The sequence below is a fragment of the Cervus canadensis genome, chromosome 14 (assembly GCF_019320065.1).
Source record: "Cervus canadensis isolate Bull #8, Minnesota chromosome 14, ASM1932006v1, whole genome shotgun sequence".
Lineage (NCBI taxonomy): Eukaryota > Metazoa > Chordata > Mammalia > Artiodactyla > Cervidae > Cervus > Cervus canadensis.
The window spans coordinates 46324478-46347420 of NC_057399.1; the positions used below are offsets into that span (position 1 = coordinate 46324478).

General features: G+C 38.8%; 1 protein-coding gene and 1 pseudogene across 2 annotated transcripts in view; one reads left to right on the top strand and one right to left on the bottom strand.

Annotated features, from left to right (window-relative positions):
• The first annotated feature begins 866 nt into the window (after positions 1 to 866).
• The window catches only part of DENND4C (DENN domain containing 4C), a 108323-nt gene continuing 86246 nt past the window's right edge, over positions 867 to 22943 (top strand). For both annotated transcript variants that reach the window (XM_043486527.1, XM_043486528.1), the window contains exon 1: positions 867 to 1201. The gene's annotated coding sequence lies outside the window, so the exon portion shown is untranslated. The remainder of the gene's footprint in view (positions 1202 to 22943) is intronic.
• Positions 15782 to 16104, bottom strand: LOC122452942 (annotated as a pseudogene).

The following is a 22943-nucleotide window of genomic DNA, read 5'->3' on the forward strand; positions in this document are numbered from 1 at the left end:
ATGTTCTCCCAATTTGTTTTAAACCATTTGCTTCTTCCTGAATAACTAGCTGCTATTTTTTCATGTATATATAATTGCATATACATAATTATTTCAGGATGTAGTCTACAACATTTCATATAATTTGCATTAAGGGAACCGATCATGCATGCAGCCGAATATATATGGAGGCTACACTTACTTAGGAGGCAGGAGTGGGCTGATTATCTAAACGAGAGATTTCCAAGATCCGAGTTCTCATCCCCTAATCTCAGCCGAGGCAGCGACACCAAGCGCGGTCTAAGACTCTCCAGGGGCGCTGCAGCCGGGAAGGGCTTGGGGAAGCCACAGTCGGTGGGGCTCTCTCCTGTCCGGGAGGCCCCCAGTCAAACGTGGGAATTCCAACTCCCACCCCGAGAAGGAAGCTTTCGACAGTGTTCTCAGTGACTCTGAGCGACTCGGCGTCACTTTCCCCGCCTGTGAAAAGCCCGAAAGGAGCAGCCGCCACCTGCCCGAGGCCAAGGCAATAAAGCCACACCAAACTGCGAGTCTGAGCCCCGCAGGAAGGGGTGCGAAGCGGTGCCTTGAGCCTCTTCTCCCTGACTAGTTTCTGCTCGGGATGCGCAGGACGGACGCGGCGGAGGTGCTCTCTCAGAGTGGCGACAGTGTGACCGGGCACCCCGCGGGGGTCGCGGGTGGGGGAGGGGAGCAGCGGCCCCGCGGCCTCGGCCCTCTCCGGGGGCGGGGCTCGGGCGCTGCCCCGCCCCCCGCGCCCTCCTTTTCCCCGCCCCTCCCCCACGCCCTTTTCTGCCGCCCCCGCAGTAGGAAAGGGAGCGGGAGTCGGGGGGAGGGAAAGTGCTGTTCTATGGAAAGGGGCGGAAGGAGGCGGAGGAAAGGAGAAAAAGGGAACAGAAACATGGCCGTCAGCTGTCGGGGCGGCAGTGCAGCGCGCAGCTCCTAGGCAACCCGCAGCCCGCACGGCCGACCTCCGGTGAGCCGAGGCGCCGGCGCGAGCTCGCGCTCCCGGCCGTTACCCCTCGCTGCAGGAGGCGCCCCTGGAGACCCAGCCCGGGAGCCGGCGCAGGCGCAGACCAGGCGGCGGTGGCCGCCGGAGCCAGTCCCCCGCCCTGCTCTGCCGAGAGAGACCAGGCCCGAAGCCGGCGCTTTCATGCCCCAGGAAGGGACTGTGCCCGGGTGGCGCTGAAGGAAGATCGGGCAGCAGGTGAGCGTGCGGCAGAGGACCTTTGGCGGAGGAACCCTGCGCCGCGCCTCGGCCGGTCAGAGTTCCGGGCCGGGAGGGCGCTGGGCAGGTAGCGACTCGGAGGGCTGAGTTCCGACGGCCGGCTTGCGGGGGGTCGCCCGGGAGGCGGAGAGTGGCGGGGGCTGGCGTTCCCGGCCTAGTTTCTCTGCGGTTTGCGGGGGCGGGGTGTCCCCAGGAGCCTGCGGGGTATGATGCGCGGAGAGGCCCCGCCTGGAAGAGCCTCCCCGCGCAGCCGCCCGGGCTTCGGGGAGCCACTGCTGTGGAAGGAAGCGCGAGGGGTCTGGGCCCTGGGGACCGCCAAGGGGACCCCGCCTGGGTGGGGGCGGGGGGAAGGGGCGGGGACGAGGGTTCTCGAGGGCTTTGGGGCGGAGTGGGTGAAGAGCCGAGATCCGGGGCCTGGAGAGGGGTCTGGGGCCAGGTCGGGGGGAGAACTCGGGACCTGGGCAGGTGTCGCAGGTGAATTGAGGACATCTCCGCCTTACTGTGGCGGATCCTCAGGGCTTCTTTGTTGGCGATGACTTTTAGGAAAGTGACTAAACACAAATAAAACCAACTAATGAGCCCCTAATACTGACTCTTGTAAAGAGCTGTAACTTTTCTACATTGAAGATGCTATCATCTATCTGCCCTCCCATTCCCCCGGCTTTCTGCTTCGTAGACTTTTCCCTCTGAAAGATGGTGCCTCGTCAGGATAAATAAATGACCCAATTTTTAAACAGTGCGGACCCCCCCCCCCCATTACCTGTTTGTTTAACTGGAAAATTTAGGTCAGTTACCGAAGTTATTTGTGCAAACGTGAGGAAAAGAGTCATCTCCAGTAATAAGCCCTCGGCTGTCTGTGTTTTTGCTTCTGAGAAATTGTCAAGTCTTGTAGTTGGGGTAATTGATTTACTGAACCAGCTTAATTGTGCGCGAACTCGCGTTAAGAAGTTCTCGCTAGACCCTAATTTAAGATAGGAGTAGGTTTTCCCTTCCGGTCTCTTGGTTTAGAAGATGAAGGGTGTGGTAAGGAGAGAATGTTAGTGCTAAGGCGCTAAGTTTTCAATAAATGTTACATTTGAGGTGATCATGTGTATTAAGCTTTCCGAAATTAAGAGAATTGTAGGATTTTTATGTGTACACGTGACACGAGCAAAACTCAAGGAAAACTTCATCTCAGCACTGAAGGATATCTATTCTTTATCAGTCTTACCATGACAAAAAAAACCCTCGCTTTTATTTTTTGCCCTGTATTACTGTTGAAAATTTGATAAACTGCTTCTTGGTGTGACTGGAACTCAAAAATGAACTTAGATTTGTATTCATGAGGTTAATCTGCTTCTCATTTAAACTTGCTTTGACTCGTTTTTCTAGTAATGTCAAACTCGATCCACACTTTCCCCCATTGGTATCTCCTGTGGCCATTTTGCCGAATAGTTGATTAGGATTATATTATTTACCTATAATATGGCAGTTCACTTTCGCCGTAGTACCTCACTTACTGTACTACTGTTTAGACTTGTATGATGGAAAAGCTACGATGTTAGAAAGTTTGAAGCTGTAAGGTTGGAGTCATTTACTCGTGTGTAATTTGTAAATGAGTGCATTATGTTGTTGAGAGTAAATATAGTATTTTGTAGTTTAAACTTGAGCTTTCAGCTGGGGAGGTTGGCAGTAGAATTGGTGTGTGGAGACTGATTTTAAAACGCAAATGTTTTAAATTACAAGGGACTGCAGTGGTGTGTGTAAGCTGTAACAATTCATAGTGCCAGATTTGGAAGGTTATTTGGTTGAGGCAGCGCTGTAAGGAAACATGTTAAGTATCTGCAATAAAAGCCAGTTTGTAGCTATAGACAAGGGATTTTGCATGTTAAGTAATAACCCAAGAAGGCACCTTTCCTCTGCCAGTTGAGACCAAAACATCTCGTGTTTTCATTGGAGTTTCCTGCTAAGACAGATACTGATTTTGCATTGAATTTGCTGCTCAGTTTGAAAGTTAAGTTTCAGTCTTATTCTTGCAACTTAAGTACAGGTTGTAAAGTAGAAAAGAAACTGAGTTAGCGGCAGGTTGTCTTATTTCGTCTTCTTGATTTGCAGATGGAATTTGTTTTAATTTGTATTTCCAATATAATCTATTTTCTGAAACTTAGATAGTAAGGGTAAATAAGCTTTTATAGTACATGAATTAAAATTTTGTCTTCTGTATGCTGGTACCAGAAGTTGTACCTCCTCTTTAAAATTGTCAGTTTGAAATAAATAAATAAATAGTCAGTTTGACATACTTGCAGTAATGGGACACCTTGTTGGAACTGGAGAATCCTTTGAAAGAATTAAAACTTGGGGAATGAGTTTGTATAGTATAGCTAGTATAAAATGGTAAGTCTTTAGCATCAGATTGTAGGAAATTCCAAAATCCAATAACTTCATATTTGAAATTTAAAACTTAAATTTTAATTAATAGATTTATTTATTGTTATTTGTGGGGGGAAATTAGGTAGTTTTTAAACTTCAAATTTTTTCTAAATTTATGTCAGTATGTAATACATATGAGTAAATGTAATAGAATTCTCTTTGTGTGGTATTTGAAAACTAACATGGTGCTACATACTGCTATATTTTATGGTTTTGTATAGTGGTAGTCCAAAGTTTACTATCATAGTTTATTTAACCAGTATTCTGTCTTTTTAATATTTTAGTAATTCCACCTTTTCCATCTTAAAATAATGCTATAATGAAATCTTTTTGCTAGTATGATGGTCCAATCCACATTAAACGTTTGAAAATGTAGTCATTCTTTTTTTTTTTTTTTCTTTTTTTTGAAAATGTAGTCATTCTTTGTAGTACTTCCTTTGCAGTGGATCATGAGGGCTCTTACGATACGGTATTTGATTGAGGAATGAAAGCAAGGTGAAAACTGTAGATGTGCATCTGTGACTTGAATTTGTTGGGTAGAGATCAAAATAAAAATTTGTAAGTCTCTGTTACTGATTTGCTGCAAGTTTCTGTAATAATTCTGTTTTATTTTTCAATATAATAAAATTCTTATAAAATTCTTAACTCTCATGGTAATATTGTGGGGCATAAATATTTCTAACTGGACCTCATTTCAGCCAAATTTAATATTTGTGAATACAGATTTATAATCATTTGACTTACAGGATAGTCATTTTATGGGTTTTTTTTAGCTCTTTGAAATATTTAAAAGGATTCTTTGACTCTCATTTGTCATTGTGTACATGTGGTTCCTTTGTCTCTTAATTTAGGGATGCTTAGATTCTGAAAGCATACATGTTAGGAGTCTCTGTTGTTTAATTGTAGAAACAAGTCTCTATTAAATAGGTACTATGCTATCTGCTAGGGATAAAAACATGAATAACATGCAGTCTGCCTATTAAAGTCTAGCAGGATAAACATCCTAGTCTTGTCGACAAGCATCCACATCATGACAAATCTGGAACGGAGCAAACGGAGCTGTTGTAGCAGGGAGAAATACCTAGGCGTTTCTGGTGTGAATTAAATACAGTTTACATAGAAGGCATTTGACTTAAAACTCAAAGATGTGTAAGGCACCAAGTAATGAAAGAATGTGATGGGCTTTATTAAAATGCAAGTAACTTAGTGTTGGGGCACGGGTTATTTTGAAGGGAAGTGGGGAGTAAGCTAGAGGGGTAAGGAGGGACTATGTCATGAAGAGTATTAAAAGTCAGATAGGAAATTAAGACCATAGACACTGTAGGAGACAGGGAGACATTTAATGATTTTAAGGTATTCAGTATCTGGCTCAATAGTGAAGGGAAAGCAGCTTGAGTGAGGCTGCACGTTCATCAGCTAGAAGATCTTGTAGGCATCTACATGAGAATTGAGAACAGCAGTGGTGGGGATGAAAGAAAGTGGGTAGAACTGAAAATATGCAGACATTTTCCTCTGCTTGAGGAGCCCTGCTTCTGTACTTGCCTATGGGGCACCTGTCACACCAGCCTACTTTTAGATTCCTTCCCTCAGAGCCTTTGTATGTACTATTCCATTTACCTGTTCCTTTTCTGAGAGGGCTTTTCCATTTCCTTTTCTCTTCTTTTGGCCATGCAGAATGGCTTATGGGATCTTAGTTCCCTGACCAGGAGTTTAATTCGGGCTCACAGCAGTGAAAGCACTCAGTGTTAACCACTGGACTGCCAGGGCATTCTCCTGAGAGATCTTTTCTGATTCCACTGTCTAGTTAGATCAAGAGAGGTCAGTTATTATCTTAGTGAATGTTCTATATGTACTTGAAGCGATTTTGGATTTTGCTGTTGTTGGAGTATTCTATAAATACTAATTGTGTGAAGTTAGTTGATAGTGTTCTTCAAATTTAAGTATCTTTCTGATTTTCTGTGTACCTGTTATATGCATTACTGAATGAGGAGTGTTGAATCCTCTTTAATTATGAATCTGTTTATTTCTTAACTTCTGTCAGTTTTTGCTCCATGTACTTTAATGCTCTCTTGTGAGACATGTACATGTTTAGGATTGTAATGTCTTGATGATTTAACTTTTAGTGTTATTATGAAATATTTCTTTTTATCTCTGCTCCCAAGTCTGCCTGTTATTAGTATGGCCGCTCTGGCTTTCTTGTGATTAAAATGTACATGATATATATATTTGCATCCTTTAAAAAATACTTTATTTTTTTTTTAAATACTTTATTTTTAAGAACAGTTTTACATTTACAGAGAGTTCTCTATATTCCAGACCCAGTTTCTTAACATCTTATACTAGTATATTGTATTTGTTACAATAAATGAACCAGTATTGACACATTATTACTAACTAAAGTCTCTAGTTTATTCAGATTTCCCCAGTTTTTAACTAATGTCCTTTTTTTCTGTTCCAGAATCCCACCCAAATACATTTAGTTGTGTCTCCAGACTACTTTTTTTTTTTTTCCCCAGACTACTTTTGAGTATAGCAGTTTCTTAGATTTTCCTTGTTGTTGATGACTATGACACATTTGCCAAGTACTGGTCAAACATTTTGTAGGATGTCCCTTTATTGGAGTTGTTCTGATTTTTTTTTTCAAGGTTAGATTGAGGTTATATGTTTTTGTGAGGAAGGTTGCATAGATAAAGCCCCATTACAATATCTCAAGAGTACATATTATCAGCATGATTTCTTTCATTTTTAGAGAGTTTACTTTTTTCTTTTAAAAAATATTTTTATTTGTTTATTTGACTCTGCTGGTCTTAACTGTAGCACATGGGACTTTGGTCTTCACTGCAGTGTGCATGCTCTTTTAGTTGTGGCACGTGAACTCTTCGTTGCGGCATGAGGAGTCTAGTTTCCTGACCAGCGGCTGCACCCAGGCCCCCTCCGTTGGGAGCATGGAGTCTCTCAGCCAGCGGACCATCCGAGAAGCACCTTGACATGGGATTTTGATGTCGGTCATGACTGCTTGGCTGATGTAGTGTTTGTCATGTTCTCCACTGCAAAGTTACTCTCTTCCCCACTTCCATTCTGTACTCTTTTAAGAAGTCACTAAGCTCCTCCCACACATAAGGAGCAGGGGATCACACACTCTTTGAGGACAGAGTATTTGCTCCAGTTATTTAGAATTTTTTGCATTGAGAGAGTGGTCTCTTTTCCTTCATTTATTTATTCATATCAATTTGTATTAGGATGGACTTACAGGTGCTTATTTTATACTTTGGGTTATAATGCAGTCTTACCTTATCTGCTCAAATTGTTCTGACCCTGGCAATTGGGAGCTCTCTTAGTTGACTTCACTTGGCTCCTGTGCTCCTTTGACACACACCCTTAAATGTGGGTTTGCTGTTGCTCTTGTCTGTTTGCATGTTTGTTAATTCTGGTGCTAAGTAAATGCTCCAGGTTCTTTTTTTTCCCCCACCTTGTTTTTTAAATTTTTTGCTCAAAAATTTTCAACTGAAATATAATTGATTTGTAGTGTTGTATTAGTTTTCAGTGTAGAGCAAAATGATTCAGTTGTGTGTGTGTGTGTATACACTGTATACATACATATATATATATTCTTTTTCAGATTCTTTTCTCATATAGGTTTTTACAAAATATTGATTATAGTTCTCTGTGCTATGCAGTAGATCCTTGTTGGTTATCTGTTTTATATATTGTTGTATATAAAGTCCTTTATTTTATATTTAGTAATGTGCATATATTGGGGCTTCCCTCGTAGCTCAGATGGTAAAGAATCTGCCTGCAATGTAGGAGACTCGTGTTTGATCCCTGGGGAAGGGAATGGGTACCCACTCCAGTATTCTTGCCTAAAGAATTCCATGGACAGAGGAGCCCTGGTGAGCCACAGTCCCTGGGGTCGCAAAGAACCGGACACAGTTGAGTGACTAACACTTCATTTCACTTGAATTCAGTGTGTATATGCTCATCCCAAACTCTTAATGTATCCCTCCACCCCCTCTGCCACCTTTGGTAACCATAAGTTTATTTTCTGTGTCTGTGCAGGCTAATTTTGTGTAAAGGTTTCCTCTGCTTTATGAAAGTAGAGTGTACCTATGAAACCTTTCATAAACCACTACGGTGTAAAGCAAAGAAACAGTTACCCTAGGACACATCTTGCTAACGGTTATGCACAATAAATTTAGATGAAGCACGGATGCTTTTAGACACAGTTCAAAGCTATGTCAGCTTGATGCTGATATGCTGAGTGTAGTTACTGGGGAGGGAGTTTGGTTACGCTTTTCTCCCTCCTCTGCTTGGGGTGCCTGCTGCCTTTAAAACTGCTTGCTGCAAAACAAATGCCATCCTATTTTTGCTTTTCACCTTTTTCCATAAAAGTAGTTTGTTTGTTTTTTCCAGATTTCTTTTGCATTAGCAAAAACCAGGTGCTTATATAGGTCTTTTGTAAAAGTGAAGTGGCATAAAGCAAACTTTTGAAAAGCAAGGGATACCTGTATTTCCTGTTCCAATCCTATAATTAATCATTTCTTCAAGAAGCCTTGGCTCCTTCTGTTGGAAAATAGCGTTAGAAATCAAGATCCAGGTGCTAGGTGTGCTGATGGCTACTGGGGTGGCCTTAATTCTGGGTCTTCTTAGTTGATTGAGCAAGGAAATATACTTGTGTATATTAGCCTATGATATACCTATGTCTGTAACTCTACCTATATGTCACAATGTGTATTTATATTAAACTAAATGAGTTCATAGTGAGCTCCCACTTGAATCCGTTATTACATGGATACTCCTCCCCTAGTCTCTCTGTAAATTCCTACTTAGTGAAAAAACGTGGCTCCCACCATCTGTCATCCATTTATGTAATTGTTCAGTACCAGTATACGTGTATAACAGTGTCAGAACTGTTAACTCATAGCCCTGTGTGAAACTGTTTTATCAGCTAGAGTGCCTGTTTGCAGTTCCTGTTGCTTTTAAAGGCTGTACTCATTTCTAAAGTTACTTTGGCTAGCATCTTGCCCTCCACACCCCCCAACCCTAACCCCTTCAGTGAAATTGTTTCATACATTTGTGATGTTCTCATGACCTACTCCATATTCCTTCAGGGTATCCCATGACATCCTCACTGGATTTAATAATTTTGCATACATTAAAATTCACTCTCTGTGCTCTGAAGTTCTGTGAATGTTGACAAATGCTTAATGTCAGTATCTACCGTTACAGTATCAGATTGAATAGTTTTACATCTGTAAGAATCCCACACTTCAACTCTTCAACCCTCTGCCAAAACCCCACAGCCCTGGAAACCGCTGATCTCTTTACTCTTTCTATAGTTTTGACTTTTCCAGAATGTCATGTAAAAAGGGTCATATAAAAAACAGCCTTTTCAGACTGGCTTCTTTCCCTTTGCAATATGCATTTAAGGTTCCTCCAAGTCTTTTTGTGGCTTGATAGCTAATTTATCACTGAATGTATCAGGTTTTTGTTTGTTTTGTTTTTTAATCTATTCACCTATTTTTTTTTTTTTTTTTTCGACAGCTACCTGATAGTAGGATCTATTCACCTATTGAAGGACTTTTTCTTTGCTTCCAGTTTTTGGTGATTATGACTAAAGCTGCTGTCAACATTATATGTAGGTTTTATATGGATGTATGTTTTCAAATCAGTTATGTAAGTACCTAGGAGTGTGATTGCTGGTATAATCACACTCCTTAGAAGGAGTCTACAAGGATTGTCAGCTTATGTCTAGCTTTCTAAGAAACTGTTAAACTGTCTTTCAGAGTGGCTGTTCCATTTTACTTTCCCTTGAGCAATGATTGGAAGTTTCTGTTCGACATCCCTTTCAGCATTCAGTATTGTCAATTTAAAAAAAAATTATTAGCCATTTTAATGAAAGTGAAAGTCGCTCAGTCATGTCCAGCTCTTTGCGACTCCATGGACTGTAGCCTGCCAGACTCCTTTGTCCATGGAATATTCAGGCAAGAATACTTTAGTGGGTAGCCTTTCCCTTCTCCTAGGGATCTTCCCAACCCAGGGATTGAACCCAGTCTCTCTCATTGCAGGCAGTTTCTTTACTGTCTGAGCCACCTGGGAAGCCCATTTTAATACGTCTGTATTATTGCATCTCATTATTTCAACTTGCATTTCTCTAATGACTAAATATGTTGAGCATTTTTTCATATACATATTTGCCATGTGTATGTGTGGATCTTTCACCCATTTCCTAATTGGATTGTCTGTTTTCTTACTGTTTAGTTCTCTGTGTTTTTGCTGTGTTTCGGATATCAGCTCTTTATCAGATATGTCTTTTGCAAATATTTTATCTCACTCTGTGGCTTGTCTTTTCATTCTCTTTGTCTTTAGCTCAGCATAGGTTTTTAGTAGAGTCTATCTTGTCTTTTTTTTCTTGGATTGTGCTTTTGCTATTGTATCTAAAAAATTCATTGTCAAACCTGAGATCTCATAGAGATTTTTGCCTGTATTTTCTTCTACAAGTTTTATAGTATTGCATTTTACATTTGGTCTGTGATTCATTTCGAATTATTCTTATAGAAAGTATAAGGTCTCAGCCTTGTTGTATATGGAAATCTAACTTTTCCACTTGTACTTGTTGAGGCTGTCTTTTCTCCATTTGTCTTTGCTCCTTTGTCCAGTCAGTCACTTTTTTAATGGTACTTTTAATGCATTCGTGTCTTTGTATTTAAAGCATATTTCTTGTAGATAGCTTAGAGTTGAGTCTTACATTTTTATATCTGGTCTAATAATTTCTGCCTTTATTTAGGAGTGTTTAGACCATTTGATAATTTGCTTTTCAAAATAGCCTTTATTGAGATATAACTTATACGCCATAAAATTCACCTGTTTAAAAGGTTCAATTCAGTTGTTCTTAGAATATTTAGAGTTTTACAGCCATTGGCATAATGTTATTTAGAGCGTTTTCATCACATTGGAAATAAATCTTTGTCCATTCATGGTCACGATCCAGCTCTCCTCTCTTCCACCCCAGCCCTAGGCAACCACTAGTCTATTTTTTGTCTCTGTAGATTTGCTTATTCTGAACATTTCATATAAATAAAGTCATATAGTATGTGATTTTTTATGAATGGCTTCATTACAGAATAATATTTTTGAGGTTCATGTTGTTATACATATCGGTATTTCCTTTAAAAAAAAATTGTGGTGAGACTTTCCTGGTGATCCAGGGGCTCAGACTCCAAGCTCCCAGTACAGAAGGCTCAGGTTCAATCCCTGGTCAGGGAACTAGATCCTACTTTCCACAACTGAAAAAAAAAGATCCTGGGCCACACAACTAAAGATTCTGCATGCCTCAGGGAAGAGCAGAGATACTGAGTGCCACAACCAAGACTTGATGCAGCCAAATAAGTAAATAAATAAGTAAAAATATTTTCTTAGAAATTATTTAAAAATTGTGTCGTAACTCCCATCATGTAAAATTCATATTAACAACTTAAAAATCTATTAATACAGTGCAGTGGCATTTACTACATCCTCAAGGATATGCAACTGTTATCACTGTCTAGCTCCAGAGTGTTTTTATCACTCTGAAAGGAAACCCTTTTCCCTTTAAGCAGTCACTCCCCATTCTCTTTCCCCCTCCGTCCTCTTCCTGACAACCGTTAGTCTTGCTTCCTCTGTAGATTTGCTTGTTCTGGATAGTTATTGTGAATGGAATAGTGTCTAGTTATTGTGTCTGGGCTTTTTTCGCTTAGCATAATACCTTCTAGATTAATCCACGTCACAGCATGACTCAGTAGTACTTCATTCCTTGTATGGCTGAATAGTACTCCATTGCATGGAAATTCCACATCATGACTTGATGGACATTTGGGTTGTTTCTACATTTTTGCTATTTTGAGTAGTGTTGTGATGAATATTTGTATCCAGGTTTTTATATGGACTTTTTTTTTTGGATTTATTTGTATTTTTTGAAATTGAGGTATAGATGATGTCTTAAGTTTCAGGTTACAGTGTAGTGATTCACAATTTTTAAAAGTTATCCTCCATTTATAGTTATAAAATACTGGCTATGTTCCCCGGGCTGTGTAGTATATATCCTTGTAGTGTATTTATTTTATATATAGTAGCTTGTACCTTTTAATCCCCAACCCCTATCTTGTCCCTCCCCTCTTCCCTCTTCCTGTTGGTCACCACTAGTTTGTTCTCTCCATCTGTGAGTCTGTTTCTTTTTTGTTATATTCACTAGTTTGTTTTATTTTCTAGATTTCGCATATAATACCATACAGAATTTGTCTTTCTCTATCTAACTTGTTTCACTAAACCTAATATCCTCAAGTCTGTCCACATTGTTGCAAATGGCAAAATTTCATTCTTCTTACATAGTTAAGTAGTATTCCATTTTGTGTATGTATGCATGTATCATCTGTTGATGGACATTTAGGTTGCTTCCATATCTTGGCTATCAAAAATAATGCTGCTGAAAACATTGGGGTGCATATATCTCTTCAAATTAGGGTTTTCCTTTTTTTCCCCCAAGTATTTGCCCAGCATTGGAATTGCTGGGTTATATGGTAGTTCTGTTTTAGTTTTTTGAGGAACTGCCATACTGTTTTCTACAGTGGAGGCACCAGTTTACACTGCCACCAATTCACACCGCCACCAATTCACACCGCCACCAATTCACACCGCCACCAATTTACACTGCCACCAACAGTGCAGTTCCCTTGTTTCCACATCCTTACCAGCACTTGTTACTTGTGTTCTTTTTGAAGCTAGCCATTCCAACAGGTGTGAGGTCATATCTCATTGTGGTTTTGCTTTGCATTTCTCTGATGACTAGCAGTGTTGAGCATCCTTTCAAGTATTATGGACATACATTTTCATTTGTCTTGGTGTAGACTGCTTAGATTTAGTGAAATTATTGATACGGTTGGGTTTGCATGCATTATCTTGCTATCTGGTTTTAATGTCCTGTTATTTGTTTCTTTTTGGATTGAGTCTATTTTAGTATTCCATTTATCACCATATTGATTTATTAACTATACATCCTTTTTTTTTTAAGTAGTTGGCTTAAAATTTATTACATGATCTTTAGCTTTCAATAGTTTGCCTTCAAATAGTATTATACTACTTCATGTACAACCTAGGACTTTTAATTTTGTGTATTTCATTCTCTTCCATTCTTCTTCATCATCGAAAGAGGATAATACTAGTTACACCTTGTTGGGTTTTTAGGAGTATGAAATGAGATAATGCATGTAAAATATTTAGAGTATCGCTCATGCTTTTATTTATTTTGAGAATAATAGAAGACGACTGACTTCATTTGAAGTTCTTGAATCTGCAGATTGCAAGTTTCTTTTTAGGTTGCTTCAACTACCCATTTCCTTGATCACACCCAAGATTATTGGTTCTCAGTTCTAACTGTATATTATGGTTAACTGGGCCTCTTAAAATTTTTTGATGGGAGGATGCCACCCTTAGAAATTCTTACTTCCTTGGTCTGATTTTTTTTTTAAGTATTCCAGCAGACTCCAGTGTATAGATAGAATAGAGAACCATTGCCCTAGACTTTATCATCATGATGTATAACTTAAAATATTTTCAGCATCTAATTCTGACTTCTGTCTCTCTTTTGCTAGCTTGTACTTTAATACCCTGTTTTGATATTTCTTTGGAGAAGGAAATGGCAACCCACTCCAGTATTCTTGCCTGGAAAATCCCATGGATAGAGGAGCCTGGTGGACTACAGTCCATGGGGTCGCAAAGAGTTGGACACGACTGAGCGACTTCACTTTGATGTTTCTTGGATTCTATCCAGACCACCAGGCCATTGTTCACACCACTTTTTCACTGTCCCTCATCCCCCTGATACAGTAACTTCTTTCCTTACCCAATTACATTGATTCATTGAAAAAAATAAAAAGTTAATGCCTACTAATGTTCTGTACTATTTTGTGAGGTCAAGTTACCATCTCTTGTTTCCTGCTTCCTTCACTGTAATTAGGGTAAAACTTCAGCACCGATAAAACACAGTCCTTTGCAAACTTTGTGTTCCCTTAAACCTGAGCAGTAGAGTGTGACTAAAGAAAACAAACAGCAGTGCTGACTGTCTCTCTTTAAACTTATGGCCATAAATGCCATCAGCATTATGTAGCCATTTACGCTTCTGCTTTGATTACTAAACAGAGTACTTAATCTCTTTTCTTCCTTTACTTGTCTCTCTCCCTCTACTGCATCCTCCATCTGTGCTGCATCTCCTCACCTAATAAGGATTTAGCTCCTGCTGTTATCTTTTGTCTCCCCTGCATCATCCTTCTTTCCTTCTGAATCATATTTGCTAGCATAAAAACATGCTGTAACATCTCAAATCTCTCTCTGTCATATATACACACACCCCTTTTTGTTTCATGTATAGCAAAATTTGTTGAAAAGACTTGCTTGTATTGTCTCTATTTTCTTTCTTTGCATTTTCTCTCCAACGTGCTTGAGGCTGACTCTTCATCTTCATCTGCTGAACCCGCTCTGGTCAGTGTTCTCAGTCTTAAAGCCACTCTACCTCTCATCAGCATTTGACACGATTGATGAGTCCCTGTGTTTGGAATAATCTCACTTATTTTCTGGATGCCATATCATCCTGCTTGTTTCCTGATTTATGGCAGTTCCTTCTCCGTCAGTTGTGTTTTCTAGCTTCTCTTCCCTTACCTCAAAGTTGGAATGCCCTAGGCTTAGCCCTTAAACCTTTTCTACATCAGTATAGATATCTTACTTAATACTGTGATTATTAGTATCATCAGTTCGCTGCTGACTGTGGCCTTGATATTTTTATCAAACTCCACACTGTTGGACTGCCTTCTCTAATTTGTATGTTTTAGTAGGCATCTGAAACTTGTCTGATACAGACTTTGGGTTTATTTACTCAAACTCACTCTTTTTCGCACTCTCGGTGTCTGGCATCAACCATTCACCCGCTCAGTTAGGCCGCACGCTGGCTGTCCTTAGTTTCTGTGTTTTCCCTCTTACCTCCAATTCATCAGTAGCAGTTTTATCTTTAACCTGTATCTCAAATCCTGCCATCTCTTATCACTCCCTCCGTAATATGTCATTATTATCTCTTCCTGCACTGCTGAAGATACCTTCTAACTGCTTTCCCTGCTTCTGCTCTGTTCTCCCTCTGTGTATAGCAGCTGCTGTGATTTTTTAAAAGACATAAATAATAGCACATCACCCTCATCTGGAGGCTGCTGGTCACTTCCCAGCACACTTAGAGTAAAATCTAAAGACCTTACCTAACTTGAAAGGTGCTGTATGATTTCCCCCTTCACTGACCTCATCTTAGTACTCCCTAAGTTCCGGAGCCATCTCCTTCTTGCTGTTCCTCAAAGATAAAGGAATTGACCTGCCCTTAGGCTTTTATTTTTTATTTCTTTTTCCTTGCAGTGTTTTCTATCATCATATGATTTACTCTTTCCTATTACTTCAACCTCTGCTCAGATTTTACTTCCTTAACTTCTTCAAAGAGATCTTCCTTGATTGGACTATAAAAAGCACTTCAATATAAGCACTTCATATAAACACTTCAATATAATTTTCTTACTCTGCTTTATTTTTTATTCACAGCATGTTTGCTTTCTGAAATTATTTATAAGTCTATACTTGTTTACGGAATATTTCCCAACTGTAATGTAAGCTCCATAAAGATATGGCCTTTTGTATTTTCATTGCTTTAATTCCCCTCATTTAGAACAAGGAGTGAGATTCAGTCATAGGTTGTTGATGTACCAGCAGTGATTGTTTGGCAAACATAAAAGCTCCTTCCCGTTAGCCACAAAACTGTAAAATAATTATGAATAATCTTAACAATCTGCAGGACATGGATGGAGAAAATCATGAGACTTTACTTACAGGCTATTAATAGCAACAAAAAAAGACCTGAATAAAAAGGAAAGCCATACCATACTCACTTGACTGGAGAACTTAATGTAAGGATGCTTGTTTTCCTTAAATCTGAGTTTTAGACCTGTTCCTAACAAAGATCTCTACTTTCTTCCTCCCAAAACTTAAGAAGCTTGGATGAATAAACCTGGATTTTTTTTTTTTTTTTTCACTTTTCCAATGAGTATTTATTCTTAGTTAAGCCAGCCATGATTCAGGATCCCAGGGTGCGGATCACCCCAGGTGCCCCTTGATTGCCCTGAGAAGGATGGAGGACAGAAGAGGTGAGGAGGAGCCAGTTCGGATCTTCCCAGGAAATGTGCCTTCTGCCTGGCGATCGTCCCAGGCTGATAGCCAGGATATAGGGTGGAGGGACTTGTACACACACCAATATAATTCACACATGGGGACATCACCCCCTTTAGCAGGCATTGCCTTCTCACAGCTGTGGAAGTCCAGTTTTGCCAGCAGTTCCTGGTTTGGTTCTTGTTGGAGAAGCGGCTGTTAAAAGGAGCAGGCTGGTAGATTTTTATTTTGATATTGATGTTTTCTGCCATAGTGCTGGCTCCTAAAGATACCCCTGAAGCCGCTATGTGATCCTCACCAAAGACGCCAGTCAAGTTTTTAAAACGGAAAAGTTTTTAAAAAGGTGAAGAGGGAGTTTATCTACCAGATCAAAAAACATGCAGAACTATTACAGTTAACTGTGGGTGGTACTAGCTTGGAAGTTGGCTAATGAAACAAAATAGAAGTTAGTTTTTTTTTTTTTTAAGATTATATGGAATTTTAGTATTTATGATTTTAGTATTTAGTATGTAGATAAAAGTGAGAGAAGAATGTAAGTTAACCTTTCCATTATAAGTAGATGACATGATTATAAATGCTGTAGAGCATTTGTAAAGCTTTGATACCCTGTAGATATATTTGAGATGTGTGGAGCTCTTACAGTTCGGGATCTAATTAACTATGCCTTTGGGTCATCTTCTGTTTCATAAACTATTTCCCTCACTCCTTGACAACTTTAATTTTTTGATCTGATAGTGTGCTTACCTCTTTTCCTTTTAATTTGTTATTATTTTCACTGTGTATTTAGTAGTCAAATGAACTTAATAGAATTTTTTCATAAGCTATCATTAAATAGACTGTGAATGAGACTGAAATGCATTAAGCATATATGTTTTGCTGCTTTGTGATACCTATTGCTGTTCTTTTTTTAAATTTATATATTTGGCTGTTTTGAGTTTTGGTTGCAGCGCACAGGCTCAGTTGCCCTGTGGCATGTGGAATTTTCCCAGACCAGGGATTGAACCCATGTTTGCTGCATTGGCAGGAGAATTCTTAACCACTGGACCACCAGGGAAATTCGTATCTATCTTTTTGAATCAGTGCTTTTGTTTTCTTCCAGTAAATACCCAGGAGTAGAATTGTTGGATTGTTATGATAGTTTTATTTTTAATTTTTTGTGGAGTGTCCATATTGTTTTCCATACAGTTTCCCATTAAATAGCTGGTCTTTTTGTCTTCTTGATTGTTTCCTTTACTGTGCAAAAGCTTTTGAGTTTGATGCAGTCCCAATTGTTTATTTTGTTCCCTTGCCTGAGGAGATATATCCAAAAAAATATTACCAAGACTATTGTTAAATAGTGTACTGCCTATATTTTATTCTAGAAGTTTTGTGGTTTCAGGTTTTGTATTTAAGTCTTTAATCCATTTTGAACTTATTTTTGTGCATGATGTGAGAAAGTAGTTCAGTTTGTTTCTTTTGCATGTAACTTTCTAGTTTCCCAGTGCCATTTATTGAAGAGGCTGTGTTTCCTCCACTGTGTATTCTTGACTCCTTTGTCATAGGTTAATTGCCCATAAAAATAGATTTGTTTTGGCCCACTTTATCCTATTTCATTGATCTGTGTATCTGTGTTTGTGCCAGTGCCATGCTGTTTTGATCACTGTAGCTTTATAGTATAGTTTGAAATCAGCTTATGTGGCACCTTCAGCTTTGTCTTCCTTTCTCAAGATTATTTTGGCTTCCTTTCTCAAGATTTGGGTTTTTTTTGTGTTTCCGTACAAATTTTAGAATTATTTGTTCTAGTTCTGTGAAATATGCCATCAATATTTTGATAGAGACTAGCATGAATCTCTAGATTGCCTTGGATAGTACATTAGTTCATCTAGTCCATGAGCACGGTATATCTTTCCATCTGTTTTGCCTTGGATAGTACATTAGTTCATCTAGTCCATGAGCATGGTATATCTTTCCATCTGTTTTGTCTTCAGTTTCTTTCATCAGTTTTGCAAATACAGATCTTCCACTTCCTTAGTTGGATTTATTCCTAGATACTTGTTTTTGATGCACCTGTAAATATGTTCTTAATTTATCTTTCTGATCATTAATTGTTAATGTATAGAAATGCAGCAATTTCTGTATATTCATTTTGTATTCTGCAATTTTGCCAAATACAGTGGTGAGTTCTCATTGCTTTTTTATTTGGCTGTGCTAGTTCTTTGTTGCTTTGCAGACTTTTCTCTAATGGGGGCTACTCTTCCTTGCAATGTGTGGGCTTCTCATTGGAGGGGCTTCTTTTGTTGCAGAGCACGGATTCTAGGGCACTTGGGCTTCAATAGTTGCTGCATGTGGGCTCAGTAGTTGTCATTCCTGGATTCTAGACCACAGGCTTAATAGTTGTGGCACGTGAGTTTAGTTGTCCCATGGCATGTGGGGTCTCTCTGGACCAGGGATTGAACCCATGACTCCTGCATTGGCTGGTGACTTCTTTACCACTGAGCAACCAGGGAAGTGCCTCCCCCCACCCCCACTCCATCCCTTTGTTTTTTTCTCTTTTAGCCATACTGTGTGGCTTGTGGGATCTTAGTTCCCCAACCAAGGAAACTATTGAACCCATGTCCTCAGCCATGAAAGGGTGGAGTTTCAACCACTGGACCACCAGGGAATTCCCTCAGGATTTTCTATGTACAGTATCATGTCTTCTGCACACAGTGAGTTTTATTTCTTCCTTTCCAAATTTGATTCCCCTTCTGTTTCTTTGATTTGCTATGGCTGGAACTTTCAATACTATGTTTATTAAAAGTGGAAGAGGTGGGTATCCTTGTCTTTTTCCTGATCTTAGAGGAAATGTTTTCAGCTTTTCACTATTGAGTATGATTTTTTAATGTGGTGTATTATGTTGATTGATTTGTGTATCTTGAACCACCGTTGCATCCCAGGAATAAATCCCACTTGATTATGATGTATGATCTGTTTAATGTATTGTTGAATTTGGTTTGCTAATATTTTGTTGAGGATTTTTACATCTGTATTTATCAGTGATATTGGCTGGCCTGTATTTGTGTGTGTGTGTGAGATACTCTCTGGTTTTGGTGTGGGGTGCTTCTGGCCTCGTAGAATGAGTTTGGAAGTGCTTGTTCTTCTGCAATTCTTTGGAATAGTTTTGAGAAGGTTAGGTGTTTTTCTTCTCTAAATGTTTGGTAGAATTTGTGTGTGAAGTTATCTGGCCCTGGACTTTGGTTTGTTGGGAGGTTTTTTTTTTTTTTAAATTACTGATTAAGTTTTATTACTGGTAATCTGTTTATATTTACTGTTTCTTTCTGATATATCTTTGGAGATTGTACATTTCTAGGAATTTGTTCATTTCTTCTAGGTTGTCCATTCTATTGTCATATGATTGTTCATAGTAATCTCTTATAATAATTTGTATTTCTGTGGTGTGGGTTGTAACCTCTTTGTTTCATTTTCTATATTATTTATTTGGGCCCTTTTTTTTCATGATGTGTCTGGCTAAATGTTTATCAGTTCTGGTTATCTTTTCAAAGAATCAGTTCTTAGTTTCACTGATCTATTCTTTTTTTTTTTTTTAATTTTTATTTATTTATTTATTTATTATTGTTTTTATTTTTTTAATTTATTTTTTTATTAGTTGGAGGCTAATTACTTCACATCTTTTTTTTTTTTTGCCTCTATTTCTTTTATTTCTGCTCTGATCTTTATGATTTCTTTTCCTCTACTATGGGTTTGATTGCTCTTCTTTTTCTCATTCCTTTATTTATTTTTCTTTTTTCCCCCTCATTCCTTTAGCTATAAGTTTAGGTTATTTATTTGAGATTTTTCTTGTTTTCTGAGGTAGGTTTGGGTAAGGTAAGCTTGTGTAGGTAAGCTTCCTTCTTAGAACTGCTTTTCCTACATTATCATAGATTTTTGATTGCTATATTTTAATTTCTTCTTTTTGACATCATATTTTATATTTTTTTGTTTTCTGTATCCCTTAACTACTTACTGCAGATGTAAATGATTTTACTACATTGGTCTTTTAATCTTCCTTTGTAAGTGGTTGATTTACCACCTTTACTTTATATTTGCCTTTATCAATGAGATTTTTCCTTTTGTAACATCTATTTTTCTAGTTGTAACCTTTTATTTTCCACATGAGAGTAGTCTCTTTAACATTTCTTCTAAAAATACTGCGTCTTGAGCCCTTGGTGAAAGTAGCTGGGTCTTGAGGCAGATAGGGTGGGTGTCTTTAGCTGGCTGGGCCACAGATTGGTAGGGCCTGGGTAGCCACACGGCTTGAGGTGTCCCAGTACTGGCACTGACTGGGACAGGTCAGTGAGCTGGGACAGGTCCCATTGCTAATAAGTTAGAAGATTCCAAAATGACATTTGCCAGCCCCAGTGTGTTCATGGTGTATGAGCTCCCAAAATGGTTGCTGCCAGTATCTGTGTCCACAGGGTAAGCTCCAGTTGCCTTCTGCTGTTCAAGAGATTCTCCAAGATCAGCAGGTAGGCCTAACCCAGGTTTCTTTCAAATTACTGCTTATGCCCTGGCTCTCAGTGTGTGAGATTTTGAGTGTGCCCTTTTAAAAGTTGAGTCTTTATTTCCTAGAGTCCTTTGACTCTCCTGAAAGTAAGCCTCAGTGGCCCTCACAGCCAAACATTGTAGGGTCTCATCTTCCTGGTTGCAGTCTCTGGGTTAGGGAGCCTGATGTGGGGCACCCTGGGGAGTTACTTCTGCATTTGTAATTATCCTGTTTGTGGTTCCCACCTGGAGGTGTGGTTCTCTACCATATCCTGTCTCTAGCCCTCTTGTTTGTTTCATTGTTGTAGAACATCTTTTCTGCTAGTTTTCAGGTCTTACCAGTGTTACTCTGTAAATAGTTGTGACTTTGGTGTGCCCTTGGGAGGAGGTGGGCTCGTGGTGGCTCAGCTGGTACCGAATCCTCCTGCAGTGTGGGGACCAGGGTGCGATCCCTGGGTTGGCAAGATCCCTTGGAGAAGGGAACAGCTACCCACTCCAGTATTTTGGCCTGGAGAATTCCATGGACTGTATATCCATGGGGTCATAGTAAAGAGTCGGACATGACTCTGCAACTTTCACTTTCACTTCACTTGAGAGGTAAGCTCAAGGTCTTTCTATTCTGCCATCTTGACCACTTTTTTATCCAGTCGTTTTAGCATCCATTTGATGATTCTTACTTGAATCTGAATACTGTGATGCTTGTAAAATGGCTTTTAATAATTTCTTAGGTGTTTATTATGTTATATTCTGTTTTGAAGAGTCTTCCTTTGCTTCTTTCACTTTTATTCATTTATTTTATAATATCAGCTGTGTGGACTCAAGGCCTAAAAAAAGTCAGTGTTTTATTAGTCCATTACTGTCACTCATTTTGATGCTAAACTTGTTCCCAGATTGGCCAGTGGGAGACTCTTCAAGCAGTTTCAGTCCCCTTTTGATAGAACCCCCCGTTAGTCTTTGAGCAGTGCTTTTTTCCCCCCTTGTATAAAATATTCTAGGTGTATCCTGTGTTATTTTTTTTATAACAATTAAAAAAAAATTTTTTTTTAAAAAATAACAATTCCTGCCTTGGAATTGGCCATTTCTCCAAGGAGCTCTACTATCTCTTGACTGGAAATGTCGTAAAGAAACAGAGATTTAGGTGCTGGGCTTGTTTGTTGCTGGTGGAGTGACACAGCTTCTGGGTTTTTGTTTTTGTTTTTTTTAATAGCAGAAAGGAGGAGGAGATACACTGACTCACACATACATATTTTACAGTTTTATTGAGCTGTAATCTATACACCACACAGTTCATCCGTTTAAAATATATAATTTACTGATTTTTAGTGTAGTCACAGATTGCTCAACTATCACCACAAACAATTTTAGAACATTTTTATTCCCTCAAAGAAACCCCCTACCCATTATCAGTCTTCCCTATTTCCCCTCACCCTCAGGCCTAGCAGCCAACCACTTTTTCTGTGGATTTGCCTGTGCTGCATCATATAAGTGGAATCATACTATCGGTCTTTTGTGACTGACTTCTTCCACTTAGCATGTTTTAAGGGTTCATCCATGTTGTGGCATGTATTACTACTTAATTTTTTTACTGCTGAACAATAATAGTTCATTGTATGAATATACTATATTTATCTCTATCAGTTGATGGACATTTGGACTGTTACCATTTTTTGTAACCAATAATGTTTACACACATGTATTGAAACATTTTTATTTTTGAATTATTTTAGGTTTACAGAAAGGTTGAAAAAATAGCACAGAATTCCTGTATTTTTCTATGGCTGACATTTTATATTACCATGATACATTTTTCAAAACTAAGACATCAATACTGTTACATTGTTGTTAACTGAAATCCAGATTTTATTTTAATTTGACTAATTTTTACCATTAATAAAAGATTTGTGTGATCTAATTCAAGGTGCACATGCCTTCAGTTATATATATTTTAAAATTGTGAGTTCATAACGATACCTCTTAATTCCATTCTCAAATAGAGATTCTTACTTGTCTTATCCCATCCCTTAGTTATATCTCCCTTTTCTCATAGCAAAAACTCTGGCTTCCAACAATTATGCCATTGTAGAGTTCATATTGAATAATTTCAGAATTGTTACAAACATACCAGTATTAAAAAAACAAGCCTTCTAAGTAAAGGTTAAGATTTATTTTCAGTTCTTCATGTTAAATTGTCCAAACTTTACTTGGATTAGTTTTCCTTTTTCATTCTCTTGTATGTAATTACATTATCAGTTTGATATACACTTAGGTTCATTGGCTCACACAAATTTCATGATGAAGTTGGGTATTTAACCAGGTCAGTACTTTAAAATGAAATTTAGAAATTGTTCTTTTATAGATATTTAATCTTTAGAGTGAATATAGCCTGCTTATGCATTTTATTTGTATGGTATTTAAGGATTTTTAATGAGTGGCTACTGTTAAAACTTGGTGATTTAAATAAAAATTTGTATTATTCCAGTGCTCAACTCTGTGTTATCAGGGTAGAGTTGGAAAGGAACTATCCGGGCTCTCTACAGCCCAGGCAGTCACACTTGGCGTGGGAGGTAGATGACACATGGTTTGGTCACAA